The following is a 13,124-nucleotide window of genomic DNA, read 5'->3' on the forward strand; positions in this document are numbered from 1 at the left end:
TGTAACTAGTCTATTCCAGATACAGATTTGCTGTATCCAGGACTGTTTGTAAGATTCTGAATGATGCCAAAGTCTGCTCTTCAGTTTTTCCCTTAGATCTGCTTGTTCTCTCCCCTCTGCCACTTTTACTAGCTTATTAGTCTAGCACTTTACCAGACTTCTTGTAGCAAATATTGTAGCACACAAAAGTGCTACCAGCAATAAACGTTCTGCAAGGAAACAGCTCCAGTACTTATTATTAATGCCCACCTCTCCAGGCATGTCTAAAGATCAGTTCCCTGTGCTTTCTCCTATTAACCTGGTGAACTTGAGCATCCTGAGGCAATGTAGCAACTGCCTCATGTACACTGACAACATTCTCCTCTTACCTCCCAACACTCTGACTTGTGAGAGATGCACTTATATATCCAAATTGGAAGTCACATACTCCCCAGCCAAGACCGGAATAGCTGGTCAAGCGGAGAAGGTCAACACTTGCACCACACCACATCGAACACATAGCCCTCCAGAACAGACACCAGCACTGTCTTCACATAAAACACAAACCACACACCCACCTTTGTGGACGCTCTCAATAAAACTCTACCCAAACAGCAGAGACCTCCAAGGCAGAAATGCATTCAACCACCACAACACAACACTAATCACAAGACACATAATTCTCCTAAACAGTGTGCCACTCAACCAAAGCCCCTAAGGCAAAACAGCATACCCAGCACACTAGTCATAGGTGACTCGATAGTGAGGCACATTGATGTCCCACTCACTAGGTTGAATAAGGAGAAAGTAACAGTCAGCTATCTGTCAGGTGCCAGGATCTGCCGCATAATGCACACACTCAGGTCCCTCAACAACAGGTACAAATATGACTCTGTCATTGTACATGTGGGTGTGAATGACCTGAGACATACCTCCCTGGACTACATGAAAAAAGACACGGAGGAGCTCTCGGATTATGTAGCCCAGGTGGGTATGACCCTAGCACCAAGTAGCATCCTGCCATCAATCAGAATGATACCACAGTACAAGCAGAAAATGACTGATTTCACCAATTGGCTAAGTTTCTGGTGTTATTCTAAGGGGATTCAATATCTGTCTGTCTGAGATGACATGATTGACAGTCCTCAATGCTTTGCCAGAGATGACCTGCATCTGTTTCCCCTGGGTTTCTGGATACTGGCCAAGGCTCTTGCCATCCCTATAGTGCCTTTTTTTAGGTGGTGATCCAAAGACCAAAATGCCACTGTAACAGCTACAAACAAATGCAATCTGAGAGTGATGCTGCTCAACTCTAGAAGACGGAATCTCAAAATGCACTCACTTGAAGCACTCCTTAAAATGGAGAACATTGACATTTGTGCTGTAACAGAGACTTGGTTCAAGGCAGCAGAAAGCACCCCAGCACTGCCAGGCTATAACTTATTCCACACCCTTCAGCCCAGAACATGGACTGAAGCTCCAAAGGTGGTGGTGTTTCCATATTCATAAAGGATACACACACCTCCAGACTGGTAGACCAACATAACGCATCTGAGATACATCAGGTGCAGCTAAAATTGGGTAAGACAGCGATTCAGGTTGTAGCCTGCTATAGGTCCCCAGGCATGTCCCAAGACTCACACTCTATGTTCCTAAGCACCCTGGAGAATATTAGGGTCCAACTTAATACTCTCATACTGGGTGACTTCAACTACCCCTCTATTAACTAGGAAAACTACTCATGTACCAATACACTTGCCCAGCATTTCCTGGAATTCATTAATTCCAATGGCCTGGATCAGCTCATTCTTACCCCCACTAGAGGTAGCAACATCCTTGACCTGGTCATTACTAACATGGGCAACCATTGCTCTACACCAATAGTCACCTCTTCCCTAGTTAGATCTGACCACAAACTAATCGCCGTGGAAATCCGCATCCCTCCCACCCACCCCCGCAAAGGTAACTACCATGAAAAACTTCTCCAAAGCTAACTTTCGGCTCCTAAAAACAGAGGTGGATAACTTCACAGCACCCATGCAAATGGAGAATAGTTGCATGACCACCAAATCATACACCAATGCACTGTACGAACACATACATAAATGCATGGGTCTCACCATACCCAATAGAACCAAGATGCTCTCCTCCAAAAAAAGGAAGCAATCTGGTGGTCCCCTGCCATAAACAAACTCTACAACAGAAGGAGGAAACTGATGCAGAATAAGGTGAAGTCCCAAGACTAAAAAAACTCCCTTATCAGCCTCAACAAAAAGTTGAGATCACTCATCAAATCCTCTAAAGCTAGCTATGAAAACAGAATTGTAGCAGACAGTAAAGACAGCCACAATACCTTCTATAGTTATGTAAAGAATCTCCACGTCAATACTCAGATTTGCTCTGAGCTACTGCATAATGGTATCTCTTATACCAAGCCAACAGATAGTGCCAATATACCGGCCGGCAGATTCAGTGCCAACTTTACCCCCCCCAAAGGACCAATCACAGTACCAGTAGATTGCCAGGCACCCAGTATTACTGGTGCACAGGTTAAAACAGCACTGTCCAAGGCAAGAATACAACTTCTATGGGACCTGACAATATCCCTGGCTGTGTTCTACATGAACTACAGAGTGAAATGGCACCTCACCTGTGTGCCCTGTTCAATCACAGCCTCACCTCAGGCTTTGTCCCTACCGAATGGCGTACTGCTACAGTCATCCCTCTCCACAAAGAAGAAGCGACTACAGACCCTGGGAACTATCGCCCCATTAGCCTGATGAGTCTGATATGGAAAGCTATGGAACGCATCATTATGGACCTAATAAACAAGGATATAGGAAATCTCCAAACTCTGAATCCCAAACAGTTTTGTTTTATGAAGGGTAGATCATGCCTGCTCAACTTGGTCGACTTCTTTGAGTCAGTCACCAGAGCTGTGGATGAAGACAAGGTGGTTCATACAGCCTACCTTGATCTGACCAAGGCTTTTAATACCATTCCCCACTCAGGAATAATAGAAAAACTCACTAAGCTAGGCATCAACCCCTATATCACTAGGTGGGTTGCAAACTGGCTCACAGATAGAACCCACAGTGTGAAAGTAGCTGACTCCAAGTCAGACTGCTGACCAGTCACGAGTGGAGTCCCACAGGGTTTGGTCCTGGGTCCTCTCCTGTTTGGTATCTACTTCTCTGAAGTCCAGGCCAACACAAAGGGACTCTGGCTGACAAAGTTCGCAGACGATTGCAAGTTGGGAGCTATTATTAACTCCCCAAGTGATGTTGACATCCTACAGAAAGGCCTCACTGAAACCAACGACTGGTGTCAGAACCATGGCCTTAAGCTCAATGCCAAAAAATGTGTCGTCATCCCCTTTGGGAAAAATCCAGTTCCCATGAATTACCACATCAATAGTAGTCCACTGAACACAGAAGGCATCATAAAAAATCTCAGAACACAGTTTGACAGCAACCCCTCTTTTGACCACCACATTGCCACTGTGGTCAGAAAGTCCTTCTATGTGGCACATCTCATTACTAAGGGTTTTGCATCCAGGAAGAAAGAGGTCATTGTCTCCCTCTACTCTTCCCTCATTTGGCCAATCATTGAGTATAATGCCCCATTTGGCATGTACCTCACTAGACACCTGCAACAACTAGAGGGACCACAAAAGTACCTCACAAAGAGGATCCTAGGCCTTAAATACTTGTTCTATATGGACAGACTCAAAAAACTCCAACTATTCTCTGTCTCATATCTCTTACTTAGAGATGATCTCTGCTTGACGTACAAAGCCATGCTTGACCCGGCTCTGTTAGAAATGCTACATCTAAAGAAATCCAAATCCCTCCACACCACACGCTCCAGAGACCTCAACCTCATTACCACAATCAACAGAACATGCTGGAGGGACAGGTTCATAACTCGGCGACTGCCCATGCTATGGAATAGACTTTGCAAACATGTCAAGCAGAGCACCTCACTGGCCCTCTTCAAGAGAAATCTTGATGAGTGGATGGGAAATAGAAAATTCACCCCGGAGACCACTCCAGTGGCTCTACTTGACAGAGGCACTGGGAACTAAGGTTGGATGGCACGATGCTAGGGTAATCCTATGGGCTAGGCTTGTAAAGGCTCCAGGGCCATTAGCCTAGTACACACCTATGAAACTATGAACCTATAATCTCCATAATATTCTTGGCATCTTTACATTTAGACTGAGTCTGTAAGATGATAGTTCATGAAATAGAGTTATTGTAAATGTACTGAATGTACGATATGGGGAAATATTGAATGTGACAGAAAAGAAAGAGTAAAAGAAAAATGACAGGAAACGAAGGAAAGGAAAGTAATAAAATGTGAAATACCAGAAAGCAGAAAAGAATGCTATTCTATGATAGTGAAAAGATTTTGTTATATACCCATGGGCTGAACATTGTGAGGCAAGAAAAAAGGAATAGAAGGACACTGGGAATGTTGACATTTTTTGTGGTGAGTAACGTTGCATAAATTACCAGTGAAAGAGTTAATAAAATATAAACCTAAAATACCAAAATTATCAAAATAAGGAGACAACGAGGCATTTTTTTGTTTAGAATGTCCTAGGACAAAGGAGTTTTGGAGACAAAGTAAGAAAATATTTTCCTGTGATTTTTTTATGTGGAACACAAGATGCAACAAGCTGTTATACAATAAGATACGGGATCTTAATGATATAAACAAAGAAATAAAGTATTACCTATGGATGAAAGGTTGCAGGAGGTAAAAAGAAAAAGTAAAATAAAGTAGATAAGTAAATGCATAAAACTTTGTGTAACTATTGTAGATAGTGATGTATGATGCTTTAAATATGTAAATAATTTTTGTTTTATTAATAAAGCCACCCTGCTCTTTTTTGGAAGTGGTGTTAGATCTCTCACATCCAGCTGAGCTGCCATTTTAGATGAATTAATAGCTAGTACTTACAGACAGGTCCACCACAAACAAGATAAGCATCAACTCTTTCTCGTCTAACATAGCCCGCAGTTATATAAAATGTTTTACCCCAACCTCCAATGTTCATCACAGGGCATCATCCTCCTGGAGAAAACAAGTAATGAAACTTTTTTTTTGCTACATGCCATAGAAATTGCCATTACACATCCTAGTTTGCTTCTTTCCCTTGGATCTACCCTGGTATGACTTAAGTCATTGACTCCGCAAGAGCATTTAGCACCTAAAAATAAATACAAATCTTGGTCTTTTATCTTTATTGCTACATTCACAAGAGAAGACAGAAAGCCTGGAAATCCTACATGTTCGAAAATACATTTCCTATTATTTTATATTCATAAAGAAAAGCCACACATTCCTATGCCTTGAGGACAAACACACTGATTGCAGGATCAGTGTGAAGAGAGAAGAAAAACATACATTTTGAAATCTGTTTCTTTTAGCCCGAAATTACTCCTGACATTACCGTGATATATATTCACAATGATGAAAATAGGGTGATAGGATCATAGGAAGTTCATAGGATCATAGGAAGTTACTAGGCTGTTGGTCCTGAGGCCATTACAAGTGTAGCCAAGAATTTAGCCCATGTTCAAACAAGTCAGCACCTGATGACACTGTCCAGCAGGGACACAGGTGGAATCCCAGGGGTGTATTTTCTGTTCCCCATCCAGTTATCTAGGTTGTGCTTAAAAAGGGTTAATGAGGTACTCTGCTTGACATGGAGAGGGAGTCTACTCCACAAAAGGGGGAGTCTCTGGGACACAACTCTGTCCTGCTTAAAGTCCTGTTGATGTCACAGGCCAGGTTGAGGTCATGTGGGCAGGTTACTTGAGTGGAGCTTGACTTGTGGATATGCAGCAGTCCCATCAGGGTGGGGTCTGAGATAACTTTGTATGCCAGACAGAGGTCACCTCTGAGTAGTCTGTAGGAGACTGAATAGAGGGACAGGACCTTTAGCCTATCTGTCTAGGGTAGATGTTTGAGGCCCTGGATTCTCCTGGTGAGGAATCTCTGTGGTCTCTCCAGCTGCTGCATGTGCTTTTTGAGGTACATGCCGAAAGGGGCATTGTACTCAATAATGGGTCTTATAAGGGAAGAATACAGGGATGTTATGACCACCTTGTCCCTGGATGAGATACCCTTACTAATGAAGTGGGCCATGCAATAATCTTTCCGTACATGGAAGCAATATGGTGGTCAAAAGTCAGTTTGCTATCAACCTGGGTGCCCAGGTCCCTCACAACTGATTGCGTGCTTAGGAAAATTAATGTCTTATCACACATGTGGAAATTCAAACATTTTTATGAAGATTGTTGCATCGTGTATCTGTGGTTCTTGACTTAACCTATGATATAATTATAGGAAATATTTTCCCCATTATGAAGCATTATGGAAGATGTGGGAAGAGGGGCCATTTGTAGATACCGTATTACAGAACCATACACCTAATGAGAAAGAGATAAAGTCACAGCTGATGTTCCTATCCAGTATAAGGATGGGAGAGGGGGCAGTAACACTGCTATAGAGATCCAGTATCTAACCCTGTAGAAGGGAAACAGGATGCAAGCTACAAAGGAGACAAGGACCTTGCTATGGTAAGACAGTAAAAGGGTTCTGTGTGTTACAAGAAACTTGCCTCAGTGACAGTACAACAGAAACCCAATACTGTAAGAGATGGCAGCATAGGACATGAAGGTCAACTAACAGAGACTTCTGAATGAAAACAGTTCAAGACAGATGCCTTTATAGACTTACAAAAAGTGTTAGCACAGAAACAGAGAGGTCAAAAATAAAAAGAAGGGCATTTATGTAAGGATTCTAACAGCGAAGACATGATAGTGAGTATTAAAAATGAGTTAAACAGGAAAATGCAGATTTCAGAACCAATTTCTGTTTTAGAAACAGAAAGCTAAAGAAGAGGGGAATTGTCAAGAGGTCTGTACAAAGAAAGTAGAAACTAAAGCAGGAGGAAACTTGTGTGCAGAACTACCCATTATAGTGGAAGACATATGAGAGGTTCTAGTGGCAGTTTGTTTGGGAGAGGAAGCAACACCTCCCACCTCAAGGCAGACTAGTTAAGAAAGTAAACCAGAATTAGAAGATTTAGATGTCAGCCATATAAACTTTAAAAAGCAGAGTGTGAAGATGAAATATAAGTACAGCGAGAAAGAATATAACTAGAGCTATAGGTGATGATGATGAGAAAGGTGCTGCTATTACTTTTTACTATTATTTTGAGTTAAAAAATAACCTCCTGTACAGAGTAAATAAAGGTAGGAATTAAATTCTATGTCATTTGCTAGAGACAAAACCTTACAGGACATTAGTAATGAAGAGAACCTATAGTCACATATTAGGAACTCACATCTTGATAGGAAAAAAATAAACTAAGTCAAGAGTGTTAGCCAGATTTTATTGGTCAGGTATAATGAAATAAATGCAAAATGTCTATGTTTCTTGTCCAGAAGGTCATAAAAGTGCACACTATTCTGGATTTAGGAGTCCATTGATTCCAATGCCTCATTACATAAGTGCCATTTGGATGTATTTCTATGGGCATTGTGTGGTCATTAGCTAAATCTAGCAGTGGGTATCAGTACATCATCCTCACCATCATCAACATCATTTCTACCATTTCTACATGGGGTCAGGGTTTCATGTAAACCATCACTATAGCTCTTATTTTAGAAATACATTAATAATTTATTTGTCATTTTAGAGCTACATTAATAATTTTTTTGTCAGTCATACTTGACTTTTATAGGTCTTCTCTCACTCAATCCATAAATCTCTTGGCAGGACTTTCTTGTCACCTTCTGCCTTCTTCCTGTTTCTCCCAAGCCTTCTTTACTAACCCATCTTCTGCTTTCCTGCACATTTAACCAAACTGCCATAAGCTGTTCTCCTTGACCTTGTCTTTAGTTGCGGGTGCTTTGGTTTCTGATGTCTTTATTTTTGCTTTTGCATCACACTCTACATTCCACTTTCTCAGTCACTCTGCCTTTAATGATCAGATTTCTAAGTTACATAGAAGACTGGATACACCACTGTTTTATACACCTTACTTTCTGGCATTCTTCTGATATACAGTATCCGTAACACTTTTTTTTAAACACCATTATTGAATTATCACTTGTGACATAGGCACATTTACATTTATATAATAGTAATCAAACTGTATTAACAAGTTAAAATTTACAAACATTATGTTTCACATATATTGCCATATATCATATAACCTAAGCAACATTACATAAATTACTCAATTCCTGACCCTTTATTTTAAGCAAGAAACATCTTTATTATACCATCACTTTGTGCTAATTAGCTACAGTAGCTTCCAGTCTGGCTTTGACTTCCACATTCAAACTTCCCTTCTCATCAAACACTCCTCCCAAATACTTGAAGCTGCTAACCTGTTCCACTATTTTCCCCTTCAATCTCAATGTTCAGCCTCTTCTGATTTCCCCATTTGCTGCCATGACCACTCTATCTGTACCACTTCATGACATGCACCTACAGTTTTGCATTCCAGTCCTCTGTCATTTGATGACGTTCCTGTTCAGAGTGTACTTGTAATGCCACATCATCTGCTTACAGCAGCTTTGTTGAGCGATCTCATTAGACCTGTTTACTAATATATAGTCCATCACCAGTATGAAACGAAGGGGCTCAGAAATTAACCCTGATGCTCAGCCATTTGTACTGTGTCATTGGGTCATTGTCCATAGCCTGTACTAATTCTACCAAAGTTTTCAGGATTTCAGAGACACCCCAAATCAGCTTTCTTCGAAACTTGCCATACACTTTTTCCAAGTTTTAGAATGCCCAGATCAACTGTCTCCTCAACTCCAACTTTGTCTGAACTATTAGTCTCACTGGAAACATCAGATCAGTTGTACTGTATCCTGATTTCAATTGGTGCTACTTATGAAGTTAATGGTAATAACATCCTAAAAGGAATGTCTATGAAATTTGCTACCGCCAGTCTGAATGAATCAGAATGTATTCTTTTTCTTTGTGTTTTTTTTTTTCTCTTCCTTTCATGTTTAACTGCAGTGTATGTTCTCATGGTAAAAAAGAGACACTTGGTCTGCCCAGATGTCAAAGGTCAGGGAAAGGCACCTTCTCCTAATATAACAAAGAAAGATAAAAAAGCAGTGGAACATAATAGGTATAAGACGTTTTTAAGACACAGCTGGGATCTGATTCAAGGGGAAACAGATTATATGTTTGTACAAACCTTGACATCTATCATGCTGAACTAAAATGGTTTATAACATTTTTCCCCAGCAATGATGTCATGGACAATGGAACTGAGGAAGTGTTATGCTATAAAATTGTGTGATACAGCAGTTAAAAATCAGTTGTTGCTGATGATGCTTGCCTGTTGAAATGTTCCATCTGTAAGTAACTAGGTATTTCAGGGGCAACATTGTTGTAGCAAGCTAGCTAGATAAATGAGATATCTGGAGTTAAGAGTTTTCAGGATGCATACTAGCTAGGTTTATTGCCTGTTCTTTTAATTGTCCTTGTGTGACAACCTACTTCAATTTTATTCTGCATCTGCGCTATTTTCTTTATTGCTTAAGTAAAATGTATTAATTTACCTTTAAGTCCTTGTGGCTGCCATTTACTTATTATAAGTGCATTCATACACTGCTGTTATCTGAGAAGAGGATAACCATTATTTACATGGTGGGGTAACAGACTGGTTGGTGCATACCTACAAGACTGTTTTGATTGGCAACCAGTTAAATAGATATTATTTGGTGATATAAGAGCAATTGGTAACTGTTGGTCTCTGACCTTTTCAAAGTGGTGGCAGTACTATCAGACCAAGAAGAAAGCTGTGGAGAACTGGAGAATTATGCCTGCCTTCCCTGGAAAACTCTGTGTGTGTGTGTGTGTGTGTGTGTGTGTGTGTGTGTGTGTGTGTGTGTGTGTGTGTGTGTGTGTGTGTGTGTGTGTATGTGTGTGTATGTGTGTGTGTGTGTGTGAGTGTGTGAGAGTGTGTAAATAATATTTTGTATGAAAGGTAGTTACCTTGGAGAAAGGGGAACATGGAGAAATTGGTTCACAGGGAGAGCAGTGAGGCTCTGTAAGTGAATGATGTGCAGTTCAATTTTTGTGTAGAGGTTGGAGGCTCATACCCAGGACAGCAGTGCCTATTCCTTTTATGTTCTTGGATCCAGGTTGTATTTTGTGGTGTAATCACCAAAACACTGATGTGACTTGTGTGCAATTTCTTGCTATCATTTTGACCTTTGTGGAGTTAGTGGTGCTACCTCTTCCTTTGCATTGCATGGCAGTGTACTGCTGCTGCCCACACTGCTCATCTCCCATCCAACTTTCTTCTACTCTGAGTATACATTTATTACCCTCCCCAGCACTTTCATGCAGTGTGATAGGAATTTGATACCTGTGTATTGTCCACAATTGTGAATATCCCTTTGATTCTTAAACATTGACACTGGAATATTTAAATTACCTGCAATGTACTTGCTCTCCATACTATGATTAGTACCCCAGGGAGTCATTTTTCCCCTAGCACATGCAACATCTTAATAATATGCTTCCATATTGCTGTGCATGGGGCAGTACAGCTTCTGCAGGGTTGTCTATCTGTCTTTGATGGCCTTAAGAATGGTAAGCAGATTGTTGTTGGCATCCCTTAAAAATGGTGCTTGAAGGCTATCTTCTTTATCTTTTTGTTCTTACCTTCTGATCTGATAGAGCTTCCTTGTGCCATCTGCTGAGTCACTTTCCAAAAGCTGGTAGAATTTCTCTGATGCCTTGTTCTCTGCCACTGTGACTGCTCAGTTAACCTCTTTGATGGCAAAACTAATATTACTTACTGGCCTGATCCATCTCTTCTGCCTCCCTTTTTTCCTGCACTTATTCTTTCTTTTGATAACTTACTAGATTTATGTATTCCTGTGCCAGTTGTGGTGCTGCGGTAGTGTTGTCGCCTCATAGTAAGACACTGTCCGGTTCGATTCTCAGCTAGAGCATCTTCTGCATGGAGACATGCGTGAATGGGCGTACCTTCATTGAAGGTTCATAGGTTCATAGGCTCATAGGTTCATACTAGGCTATCTGCCCTAGGGCATTTATAAGCCTAGCCAGAGTGTGTGTGGCTTTCACCACCCCTTAGGATGAGAATACTATACCCATTAGTTTGCTGTGCCTCTGTCCAGCAGTGACACAGAGATGATTCCCGGGGTAAACCTACGATCTCCCATCCACTCATCAAGATTTCTCTTGAGCAGAGTCAGTGAGGGGCTCTGCCTCACATGGACTGGGATTCTGTTCCATAGTGTAGGGAGTCTCTGGGTGATGAATCTGTCCCTCCAGCATGTCCTATTTATATCCGTGTTGAGGTTTAAGTCTTTTGCTCTCGTGGCTCTGGTGGATTTGGATTTTTTGAGGTGGAGCATGTCCATTAATTCCGGGTTGGACATGGCCTTGTATGTCAGGCACAGATCACCTCTGAGCAGACAGTATGCGACTGAATAGAGCTGGAGTTTCTTCAGTCGGGCATCGTATGACATATGTTTGAGCCCCTTTATCCTTTTGGTGAGGAACTTTTGGGGTCTTTCCAACTGCTGCAGGTGTCGGGTAAGGTACATTCCGAATGGGGCGTTGTACTCAATCATTGGTCTGATACGTGAAGAGTACAGGGGTACAATGACCTCTCCTGATCTGGATGTGAATCCCTTCATGATCAGGTGGGCAATGTAGAAGGTCTTCCTAACCACTTTGGCAATGTGAGTGTCAAAGAGAGGTTACTGTCAACTTGGGTCCCCAGGTCCCTGATAACTTCTTCCGTGTTTAATGGATTACCACCTATGTGGTAATTAGGGGTTACCTTGTTTTTCCCAAAGGGTATGACTATACATTTTTGGCATTTAGCTTAAGGCCATGGCTCTGGCACCAGTTATCCATTTCTATGAGACCTCTCTGGAGGATGTCTGTGTCTGATGGAGTGTCAATTATGGAGCCCAGTTTGCAGTCATCTGCAAATTTTGTCAGCCACAATCCCCTATGTTTGCCTGCACTTCAGAAAAATAAATGCCGAACAAGAGGGGGCCCAGGACTGAGCCCTGTGGGACACCGCTCGTGACCGGCTTAGAGTCTGACATGGCACCAGCAACTCTAACCCTGTGTGTTCTGTCCTTGAGCCAGTTTGCAACCCATCTTGTGACATATGGGTTTACATCTAAGCTGGTGAGCTTTTCTATGATGCCCGAGTGGGGTATTGTGTCGAACGCTTTTGCTAGGTCAAGGTAGGCAGTGTGAACTGCCTTACCCTCATCAATGGCCTTAGTGAGCACAAGGTTGTGCACAAGGATGCACAAGGTTGTGCATCAGGGCTGGTAACTCGGCACGTAAAAATCAACTACCAATCATTAGCGGACTGGAGTTCCGCTGTGGCGACCCCTAAAAGTCGAAAGACACAACAACCTTATTTTCATTCTTGGCTTGGTCACATATCTGTTCTACTGTCTTCACACATGCTGTTTTGAGACACTGCCATTCTTCTTCAGTTCCATCTATTTCCTAATATTCCTGAGATGCTAGAGCCATGAGTTTTTTTTTTTAATCCTGCACCTTAATTCCAGTCAAATTCCAGGTCTTTGGGCTCATTTCTCTTAACCTCAGAGTTTTCTCTGGCCATTGCTTGCAGCTGATCGTGGCCACCGGTGGTTTATGCTGGAGGCTGACTGTTTTACTAGGGATGACTTTGTAATCTCTGTTTCTACGCCACTGCCTTTTCCTTATTTGGAGGAAGTCCATCTATGTTGCATGTTGGCCACTCTTCTGTGGGATCTTGTGACTGTCTCTTTTAGCAAAAAATGTGTTGTCCACCACTAAGCCATTTGCTAGGCAAAAGGGTAGAATAGCCTCCCTTTCATTGTTCCTGTTGCTCCAGCCATGTGGACCCAGGCAATCCTCATATCATTTTCAATCTGCCCGATATGAGCATTCAGGTCCCCCATTATCAACATAAACTCACTTTGTCCTGCTTTATCTAGCAGGCCATACACTTGTTACCTAAATGTCCTCTTTTCCTCATCACCACAGTCCTGCTGTGGTGTATATGATGAGATTATAAAGATTGTCTTATTGTTACACTGGAATCT

Source organism: Protopterus annectens, chromosome 4.part0 (genome assembly GCF_019279795.1).
Source record: "Protopterus annectens isolate FY-2018-M chromosome 4.part0, PAN1.0, whole genome shotgun sequence".
Lineage (NCBI taxonomy): Eukaryota > Metazoa > Chordata > Ceratodontiformes > Protopteridae > Protopterus > Protopterus annectens.